The sequence below is a fragment of the Arachis ipaensis genome, chromosome B01, assembly GCF_000816755.2.
Source record: "Arachis ipaensis cultivar K30076 chromosome B01, Araip1.1, whole genome shotgun sequence".
Lineage (NCBI taxonomy): Eukaryota > Viridiplantae > Streptophyta > Magnoliopsida > Fabales > Fabaceae > Arachis > Arachis ipaensis.
Window position 1 is genome coordinate 23,607,939 of NC_029785.2, and position 11,573 is coordinate 23,619,511.

At 33.0% G+C, this 11,573-nt stretch overlaps 1 long non-coding RNA gene across 5 annotated transcripts; it reads right to left on the reverse strand.

Moving 5' to 3' along the window:
* LOC107627568 lies at positions 2,996-7,083 on the reverse strand. Of its 5 annotated transcripts, none has more exons than XR_001617585.2 (9): positions 6,497-7,083; positions 6,271-6,306; positions 5,842-5,905; positions 5,574-5,731; positions 5,303-5,441; positions 5,084-5,193; positions 4,488-4,930; positions 3,786-4,276; positions 2,996-3,448 (listed from the first exon to the last, which is right to left on the reverse strand). It is a non-coding gene; the product is annotated as an uncharacterized LOC107627568 (long non-coding RNA). The 5 variants fall into 5 exon arrangements; XR_002359693.1 differs by having other exon boundaries at positions 3,786-4,257; positions 4,488-4,571; positions 4,767-4,930; positions 5,574-5,905; XR_001617588.2 differs by having other exon boundaries at positions 4,488-4,571; positions 4,767-4,930; positions 5,574-5,905.

Consider the following 11,573-nt stretch of genomic DNA (forward strand, 5'->3'; position numbering starts at 1 on the left):
CTTTAGAGCTATACACTAGAGTTTCATATTTTAAAAAGAGTAATTACTCAAATCAATTCTCAAATATTATAAAAGTTAGATCAATTTTCAAGGTTTTACTTTGGCAGATAAATTAGTCCTTGGTCTATTTTTCGGCGGGATAACTACCCAAATAAGTCTCCAAAGATTTTTAAAGCGGACATTTTAGTTCTCAAGAAAAATTAATACACAAATCAATCCCTAATATTTTTTTCTGTCAGACATAATAGTTCCCTCATCCATTTTACTTTTACTATATCTTAACCTTTATTATTATTATTCAAACATGTGTTTTAAAATAGAACATTGTCGGATTCTTGTTGATAATTTGACATTATGCATATGAATTAAGTTGCAATTTGACAAACTTTTTTTTGTTAACATGATTTTTGCACACGTTATAAATAAAAAAAATAATATGTATGTGCCACATGGATGTATATGTTAAGTTAGTCTAATTATGAAGTAGAAATTCAGTTAGCTTTTTGAGTTAATTAATAATTTGGTGATCAAGTTGAGATTTAAGTGAAAATAGAAGAATAACTTTGATTATACTTAATTCCTAATTATCATACCAAACTAAGTTATATTAAAAAAATCAAATAGTTTCAACCTTGAATTTTTTGTAGAATAATCTCTAATAACTTTATTGAATATTATTATTGTTGTTGTTGTTGTTGTTGTTGTGAGGATGGTTTAATAATATTTTTTTTGAAAAAATACCATATTAGAAATCAAATAGGTTTAAATTAACATTAAAAGTTAATTTGATTATAATATCTACTAATATTTTTTCTAATAAATACTTGAAAAATTTAGTGAGTCATGCTAGAAAATGGACGAGACAGAAAAAAATGTTGGGAATTAATCTATATATTACCTTTTTTAAGACTAAAATGTCCATTTTTAAAATCATTAGGTACTAATTTGGGTAATTAGTCTATCAAAAAATAGAATGAGGACTGATTTGTCTGTTGGAGTAAAATCTTAGAGATTGATTTGTGTATTAATTTTTTTTGGGACTAAAATGTCCACTTTTAAATTCCTTAGGAACTAATTTGGATAATTACTCTTTTAAAAAATATACACTTTTTCTTAGAATATCTATTTAAGTTTTCTCTTTTAGAGTAGTCTATTAATGTTCAAGTTTCAAACTTCAAAGGTTTCTAAGTGATCTTAAAATATTATCTTTTAAGAAGGCTTTTTATCATTTGATATTTTCTACAATTCTACCCGATCATAACTTATATTTTACCTAACTTACATATCTACTTACCTATATTCATTAACCAAAATAATAATAATTGGGATAATGGTTAAATTAATTCTTGAAAGATGGATCATTCTTTAAATTCGTTCCCGAAATTATAAAGCTAATATTCGCTTCAAATGACACTATGAAATCATGGTTCCTAATTCCCATAATAATCTAACAAAAATTATATTTCACATGACACAAGCTTTTAGATATTAACACTTTCGCAAAATGTATTTATCACCTCCTTTAGGGAAGACATCTTACATTTGGAAGGAAGAAATGAACAAAAATTATCCATGCAAAAATATTAGTCTCACGTAATTTATATTTCAAAAGTAATGTAGATAGTACTTGATTAGTATTTATATCTATTAGAGACATGGACAAAGTATGACATATGTTCACCGTTTTGTTTGCTGAAACACAAACTTTTACGAACACAATGAAATACAAAGGTGTACAAAATACATAAAGATGAATTTTGCAACATGATGAGGAAGAATCATGCTTCTTTTTTTTTTTTTGGTTTGTCTCTCATCCATGACACTATAATACATGCAAGGAAAGGGCATCAAACCATGACAAAAGCAAGCTAATCTTGTCATTTTAGTGTGAGATTAGCAGTAAAAAATAATACTCACAAAACAAAAATAATACACATTAGAAAAAAAAAGATTAGTTAAAAAACTAAACTGATTAGGTTGGACAATAACTTAACCTTTTATGCAAGTTAAATTGATACAAATAAATGTTATTAAAATGAGTTTATTTTGGATAGTGACATTTGAAGCAAACATTTCCAAGGGTTCCAATGTTGTTTTAAGTACTGAAAGACCAGATATGAAAATATAGTCAGCTTCAATCTCCTTATATCGTAGGTAGGTAAGACACCGCTTAAAATATTTTATGAAATCAACTAAATTATATTGCAATTTAACATACTTCACAATAATGGAGTGCAAACCTTTGCATCAATAATCCAATTCAAAAAACTTGCCTCAAATATGTGTAATGGCCCACATATATCTTTTTTCATACATGTTAATAATCCAATTCTTTTTAGCTACACTAAACTCCTTAACCATTTCAAACCACTTCTACTCAAACACACTAATCTCATAATCTCCTAGTATACACTTCTTAAACATAGATGTGAATTCACAACTAGAAAATAGATTAATACAGATAGATTTAGTCTTTATTACAGACGGATTTTTGGTTATCGACGAAATTACCGACAGATTTTGTCCTTCTATAAAAGCCTCGTCGGAAATTATTTACCGACGGATTTTTACCAGTTACCGACAGATTTTTCCTCTGTAAATTCTCTATCCATTTCCCTAAGACGACGAACTTTCTGACGGATTTTCCATCTGTAATTACAGACAGATTTTCCGTTTGTAATTACAGACAAATTTTTCGACAGATTTTCTGTCTGTAATTTGAATCTTGGAAACCATCTTACACTCTAATTACAGACAGAAAATTTGTCTGTAAATCCGTCGGTAAGGTAAAATAATTTTTTTTTTAGATTTTTCTATTACAAAAATAAACATGTTTTTATATAAAATAAATATAAATTTAATAAATACAATTTTTTATCTATTTTGTATTCAAATATTTATAATATTTCAAAAAATAAAAAATTCATCGTATTATCAAACTAAAAGAAAAGTACTATAAACAAGCAAGTTAATATAATTCAAAACATAAACAAAGTGTATTAATACATCAACTATAATATTAAGTAACAACCATACATCAAAGTGTGTTGATACATCAACTATAATTCATCACAAACAAATATTTAATTAAAAGAGCATGTAGTCAAATCTTATGGAATAAGAAATCTCTTAGCGTGTATATTTGCCAAGCCAAGCCAAGCTAAACAAATTGCTAGATGTTTTTAGTGCCGACATGTAATTAGAGTAAGATATAGTGCATGAATATCCTACTTGCTAATTAGCTTACAATCACATGCATTCAACTAAATCAATTAAACAAGAATATCCTACTTTTTTTAAGCTGAAAAATGAAGCTTTAAGGGAGAATGTGGCTAGTTTGCAGCAAAACTTGGCCGAGAACCTTAGATCCTCCTTCCTTGGCTCCTTTCTCAGCTTGTCCTTCTTCTCCCAATTTTGGGATGTTACAAACACAGCTCAAACACCCAAACTGAAATAACAGAGTAAGATATAGTGCATGAGCGATTTTATTTAAATCACAATATACAATTTCTTCTTTATTACCAAATTAAATACTGACCAAAAAAAAGGTAAAGACTAAAGAACTAATAAAGATGCATGGGAAGTACACCCCTTTTTTATGTTTCTGGTACGTTATCCATGTGAAGTTGGTAAAGAGAAGCTAAGTGCAATTTAGGTTTCTTTATTTAAGTACAACATAATTTCATCATCCTTTTCATATCAAATCCATAGATTGTTATTGAATTCCTACCAAGACAGACAACATTATATGAAAAAGAAAGAAAAATTAGTAAAGATCATCTTACCTTTCCTGGGTCTAGTCCAAGTTGAAAGCCAATCCCCACCACCTTTTCTACTCTCTGTGTATGTGGTCGTAATCCACAGATAAGCCTAAGAAGCAAGAAGTTGAACAAACAGCACAATTAAAATATGAATCACACAAAACCCAATTCAGGGAACCACAAGGATTTTAAAAAATGGAAGTACTCATGAAATGCATCATCCTGGTGTCTAGTCATCAAAATAAAAGTTCAAGCACATTAAGAAACCGTTGTGATTTAAAGAAAATGCATATTTGATACTTAATATTTCCATACGGGTGGAAGCTTCTTGGTCTTCTTGTAGTAACATGCAAGGCGGTGGATCCTGCTCTCTACCAAAATCAACCTGAATTTGGAGTCCTTGTCCTTCCTATTCCTCTCCAAGTGCTTCCTAATTGAGACAGCCTTCTTGATCAAGTGGTATAGATCAAGTGGAAAGGGAACTACACTTTTTTTGCTGCAAAAATTTTAAAGTACTGCATGCCAGTATAAGTATACAATAAAGAAAAAGACATGAAAAAAAATTTTCAATTAAGTCTACAACACTTGTGACAACTTTGCAAAATAGAAAAATTATTAAACATTCTCAGCAAATAACATAACACGAGAATGGATAAGGAACATTTCCATTAGTTTTCCATGTACTTTTCCATGTACTTTTACTACTACTACTACTAATTTACTTACCTAAGGTACATGGAACAAGGTAGAGAAGTGCTGGTTGTCTATGACCTTTCATCAAGTATAGCCCAAGATATGTTAGGAAAAGGCCTGAAAAAGGGATCGTCAGATTATATGAGAATAAATTAATAGTATCCATTTTACAATTTATAAACACTATTGAAATGATCATCTTTTATCAAAAAATAACCAGTGTGGCTTATGATATGATATGATACTGAAAACTATGTTACCAACTCCAATGGTATAACCATATATCAAATTTTACATGTAAAGTGAAATTACCCAGCCATGGCATGAACCAGAATTTAATCCATTGCATGTTTTCTGTCTTATAAATAATTAACGGCCATCCAATCGCCATAAAGGCAAAAACACAAGCTAAACTTATCTTGACCCTCTTTACTTCATTTGTCCTGAACTTCTTCAAATCAAAGTGCCACATCAACCTGCCAGAGGGCATGGTTATATCAAGATTTAGTATAGATTAAAATTGAGACTGCCCACTGCTCAAGTCAACGAAGAAGTTCTTGAGGAACAAAACAATGATATTATAGGGCATAGTTGATCACATAGAATAAAAATCTCATAATGTACCATACCAGTGAGCTATAGAAATCCAAGTTCGAAATATATTATTGCATTTTGCAAAACAGGAGATGAATCAAACTCATCTTTCCAAACAGGGTGCCAAGCAATATCTTCATACAACCTATAACAATGGAGATATTACAGTTTTGAAAGCACAACAAAACAATAAGAAAACTGCTGATAATTTACAAAATCTTCCACTAAAATCATTATTGAGAAACACTGCTTACATGTTCGTCTTTGCATGGTGTCTGTCATGCTTAAATCGCCATGGCTCATTTGGAAAAATTAGTGACAAAGAAACTAGAGTTCCAACAATGTCCTCAACTAATTTGTTCTTTGAAAATGATTTGTAAGGACAGTCATGGCCTACAACAAAGAAACAGCAAAACGAGAGCATTACAAAGATGTTAAGTGTAGATGAGTTTCTTAGGGATAGGAGTGAGAAGAATTTTTCAAACAGACAATAAGGATTAAGTAAAATATGCATGTTGAACTAACCCCAGTTACTGCAGTCCCTGTCCATGCCCAAGCCAGAGGAAGTAGGTACCAAGATGCTTTAGAAATCATAAAGAGCCTCAATGCATAGAAGGGAAGGCACTTACCATAGGGCTGCTAATTCCTTATTTGATCAGTGTGAAATTCTCGATCTCTTTTAGCTTCATTTTTAGTTTCACAAGCTCTAGTTTTAGGTCTTGATTTTCATTTTAATTAGTATTCAAAACATTATCAAATAAAGTCAAAGAACAAAAGAATATGAATGACCTACCTTTTTATCATTGCAGACTTGGAAGTACTTTGTTATTCCCCTAATTCTCTATTCCACTGAGAAACTGCATCCATTTGTTAACCGTGAAGATCATCGTGTTAGCGTGATTAAGGTCTATGTTAGCAACTTGTTCTTTCTAGTTTTGCATCGTGAAGCAAGACACTAACATTATTAATAGTTGGGAATAATTTTCAGGCAATATTATACACAGGAAATGATAGCTCAGATCAAAATTCAAAGAAAGCATCTACTCTTATAAGATTATTTAGTTATGGCAAATGAACCAAGCATTGAAAACACAAAACAGTATTTGATTAAGGGAATTAAGGAAACATAGAATTTTTTGTGGAATCAATGGAAATAACTAATTATTATTACAATTTATTTGTTTATTAACATAAATCATGACATGGAGTTGTGGGGACAAACCTTATGGAAGTTGAATATCAAGTCCAGTTCATAGACCTGCAAATGGTGATGCAAGCAATACTAAATTTGAAAGATATGAGAAAATGCTATATTCTGAGGAAGAGAAGAATGGTACATTAAGGTCTGAATGGTATAAACAAACTCAAATTCATTAACCTTGATTTCAAATTTATACCCTCCAAAAAGATAGAGAATGAACTATGAAGTGTTGTTTAGTAGTGTTTACCTCTGGAAGCATTTACGAGAGCGAAGAAGCTCTATTCAAGGTCATGGATGAAATCACCTTCCTTCTTTGACAAGAAGAGCTTGATGCAACGGTAGCTCTCAAACATGGTTCGAACCCCATCTTTGTTCCTCTGCTTGGTGACAACCTCATCCTGTGACAGAGGCGGAGGAGGAGGAGTAGGAGGACGAGTTAGGGTTTGAGGAGATTGTGGCGGCGGTGCTAGCGGCGGTGGTGTGGCAGTGGGGATTCCGGGAGAGTGTCGTGGTTTTGCTTCTTCAATGGCTGCTCGGCGGACGCCATTGGTTATGGTTAGTGCCGCTGAATGAGCGATCGGTGCTATAGTTTTATAAAATTGCGAAGGTAGACGAAGGCGACGAAGACGGTGGCGGAGAAATGCATATTAGGGTTCGAAAGGGAACAATGCGAGCAACACACATAGAAGAGCTGGGAAGGGGTGTGACGGGGCAATGGAAGTTCAGTGCAATGGAGGTTCGGTGCGGCGGTGGCGAAAGGTGCGACGGCGGTGCAAGGCTGAAAAGCGCCACCGATAGAGCATTTCGAGGGGAGGGTGTGGAGGCGCGGGGAAGAATCTGTGAAATGAGGAGGAGTTAGTAACGCTGAAATTTATTTTAATATTTTCGACGGAAAATTTTAAATTACAGACGAAAAATCTGTCTGTAATAATTTAATAAAATGCAGCGTTCTGTCCACTTAATTACAGACGGATTTTCCATCTGTAACCATTTCCCATGAAAAGAAATTAATTTTTCCGACGGAATTATCGATGGATTCTTTTTTCCGTCTGTAATTTATGCTAATTCATTTTTTTGTTTTTCGACAAAAAATCCCTCTGAAATTCCGTCTGTATTTCCGTGGGATAAAATCCGTCGGAAATATCCGTCTGTAATAACTAATTTTCTAGTAGTGATTTTGGGTTTCCAACATTACTTGTGGCATTCCGAATGAGGTGCCAGGCACATAATCTATGATGGGCATTTATTAGGAATATCGCCTCAATTACAAACTTTATTGATGGGGAACTGTCTATAATCACAGATACAAGTGTTTTTCCCTTCATAGCTGCCAGTAGTTATAATAACCATATGTAGACCTCCTTACTCTCATAGGTAACTAGAGCACTTCCAAATATCACTGTTTGGTTGTGATGATTCACACTGAAAAACACTACTACTGGACACAAGTACTTGTTCTTCTTGTATGTCTCATTAAAGGCAAGCACATCTCCGAACACTTCATAATCTATATAGCTTCTTCTATCACACCAAAATAGAGCTTGCAACACCCCTTTAGCATTACTATGTGCTTATAATAGAGGCAAGGATCTTCAGCTTTTTGGTTTTTCAGGTATTTCAATGCTACTTTAGCATCATTTAGTGCATGACGCCTTCATTTAGCAATTTCATTATACATATCTTTTAAGGTATAATTAACATTCTCATAACCACCTGCTTGATTAGCTATCTCAGCATATATGGGGTGTGCTAATGCCTGCATCTTTCATGTTGTGCATTTGACCAGCATTGCCTCTATCATTTTCCTTTGTGTAGGAAGGAAACCAATTAACCTAGTGAAGAACAAAATTCTCGCGCGATCTAGAATTTTTCTAAAAATAAATTCCCGTTGTAAGTATAGCTTCTAGACCGACAAGAATTCCTTTCTTACAAAAGTTTTGGTTGTCACAAGTAACCAACCCCTTTAAAATTGATAACCGAAGTATTTAAACCTCGGGTCGTCTTCTCAAGGAATTGCAGGGAGGTGTTCTTATTATTGGTTATGAGTCTTGTAAATTGGGAGTTTTGAAAGTAAGGAACAGGTAATTTAAATGACAAGTAAAATAAATTAACAATAATAAAATCTCTTGGTAAGGTATGAAAATTCGGAAGTCCTATCCTAGTTATCCTTATCGATGGTGATGAGAATTGAGTTTTAATCCCACTTAGTTAACCTTTACTAGAACAAAGGAAAGTAAAGTGGACTAATTAGTCTAATCCTCAAGTCCTAGTCAACTCCTAAGAAAAGACTAGAGTTAGTGGAATTCAATTCAATTAGCAAAAATAACAATTATCAACCACGACGAGTTTGATAACTCAAGAGTTTCCAGTTAATCAATTAAAGCCAAGAATATAAAAAGCTAAATGTAAATCATAAATCTGAAATACCTCAAATTATATTAAATAAAACATTCAAATTTAAATACGAAGCATTCATAAGCCAAATTGGTAACATGAGTCAGATACGAATAAAAGCATTAGAATAAATATAAATATAAAAGGAATATTGAACCTGAGAAGAAGTTGAAATAATAAGTTGAAATAATAAGAAATCCTAATTACTTTAAGAGGAATCCTAATCCTAAATCCTAAATCCTAAGAGAGAGGAGAGAATCTCTCTCTCTAAAAACTACATCTAAATAACCAATAACATAACACCATTGCAATCCCTGGTAACGGCGCCATTTTGATGAACGAACTCTTGTGTGGTTTAGAATTCTCAAATGAAATCTCGTTATAAAGTATAGTTTCTAAACCAACAATAGCCCTTTCATGCAAAAATTGTGTTTGTCACTAAAACAAACCCCTAAATTTATAAACCGAAGTATTGAACCTCGAGTCGTTCTCCCTAGGAATTACAATGAAGTGTCTTGTTATTGGTCATGGAGTTGTGTTTTGGGGTTTTTGATAAGAGGCATGAAAGGTAAAGGAAAATGAAAATAAACTAAAAACTAGAAAGCTCTTGATAAGGAATGAGAATTAGAAGTCCTATCCTAGTTATCCTTCTCAATTGTGACCACAATTATCCATTGCTACCACTTAGTTAACCTCTAACCATGGAGGAAAGTCAAGTGGATGAATTAACTTGATTCCACAAGTCCTAGCCAACTCCCAAGGGGAAAGACTAGCTTTAGTGGTATCCAAATCAATTAGCAACTTCTAATTATCAATCAACACGGGAATTAGATAACTCAAGCATCACTAATTACTCTTCCAAAGCCAAGAACACTAAAATCTACACTAAAATCCAACCAAACATTTTATCAAACACTTGGAAGGCATAAAAGGAAAGCATAGTAAAATTGCAAGGAATATAAATCTACACTACTCAATTGCAAGGAATTAAACAACAATAAAGCAAATCAATGATAAAAGAACATGAATCATAAATTGCATTAAAAGAAAATAGAAGAAGGAAGAGTGCATCAACAACAAAGCAAGCAATTACAAGAATGAAATACAAAACTAGAGAGAGGAAGAGTAGAGGAACAAGAAATTTTAAAAGAAAGGTAAATCAAAGTATGAATTAAACCTAGATCTAAGAAATTCTAATCCTAATTCTAGAGAGAAGAGGGAGCTTCTCTCTCTAGAAACTAAGCTACATGATGCTAACACTTCAAACAATTGCTCCCCCCTTGCCCAAGCTTGAATTCTGCATGAAATAGCATTAGAAATGAGTTGGGTTGGGCCCAAAGTGCTTCAAAAATTGCTGGGGGCGATTTCACTTTAGTGGACCACGTGCTCAATCGGTGCGCATGCGTACATGGCGCGTGCGCGCCCCTTAACGCGAAGCAACATATAGAAAATTTTATATTATTTCAAAGCCCCGGATGTTAGCTTTCCAACGCAACTGAAACCGCCTCATTTGGACCTCTGTAGCTCAAGTTATGGTCGATTGAGTGCCAGAAGGTCAGGCTTGACAGCTTTACGGTTCCTTCATTTCTTCATGAGTTCTCCCACTTTGCATGCTTTTCTCCTCACTTCTTCCATCTAATACTTGCCTTACGAACCTGAAATCACTCAACAAACACATCATGGCATCGAATGGAATTAAAGTGGATTAAAATCACCAATTTTAGGACCTAAAAAGCATGTTTTCACATTTAAGCACAATTCAAGGGAGAATTACAAAATCATGCTATTTCATTGAATAAATGTGGGAAAAGGTGATAAAATCCCCCAAAATAAGCACAAGATAAATCACGAAATTGGGGTTTATCAAATCTCCCAACACTTAAACTAAGCATGTCCTCATGCTAAAATCAAGAAAGAAGCAAAGGGACATCAACATTTATTCAATACAAACTAACTAAATGCAATCTATCTATATGTAATCTATCTACATGAATGCATCCACTTGGTCAAAACAAGTCAATTTCCAAGAATACATATACAAGCACAAGGGCTAAGGCAATAGCAATCAAATCAACCCACAATTGAATTGAATCATTGAAAGATTTTACAAACTTGCAAGAAAATCATGGGTGGAGACATGTAATTGAGCGATTGAACCCTCACCGGATGTGTATCCGCTCTAGACACTCAAGTGTATGGGGTTGATTCACTCAATTATCCCCTAATCATGCTTTCCAAGATTTGTTTTTCATCTAACAATCAACAATTGTTTCATGCATGCATACAAATATCATGAGGACTTCCCCATAGGTTGTAATGGGACTAGGTCAAGGTAGGATGCATATGGTCAAGTGAGCTAGAGATTTGAATCTTTGATCAACTTAAACTTCCCACCTAACCTATGACAACCTATACAATTCTAAACAAACCTAGTTATCCATTCTTCACTTTTTCACACACTCATGCATTCCCTTTCGATCACCACACATATGCATTGATTTTTATTGAGCCTTGACTTTGGGGCATTTTTGTCCCCTTCTTATTGCTTTCCTTTCTTTCTTCTTTTTCTTTATATATATATATATTTTTTTTTTCTTTTCTTTTTTTTATTATTCTATATATATATATATATTTTTTTTTTCAAACTAGAATATATACAAGAGCATCAATGCATATGGTGTACACATGATTAATACATGAGTGTGTTTCCAATTCCCAAGATTCTCAACACAAATACAAAAATACACTTTTATCTCTACCCAATGTTCCCAACTCTCTCAAAATCAAATGATAAACACTCTCACTAGCCTAAGCTAATCAAAGATCCAAATTAAGGGATATTTATTGTTTTTTACTTAGGCTTGTAATGTGCTACAATTAAGAACAAGTGGGTTACGTATAGGCTAAAAATCGGCTAACAATGGAAGATA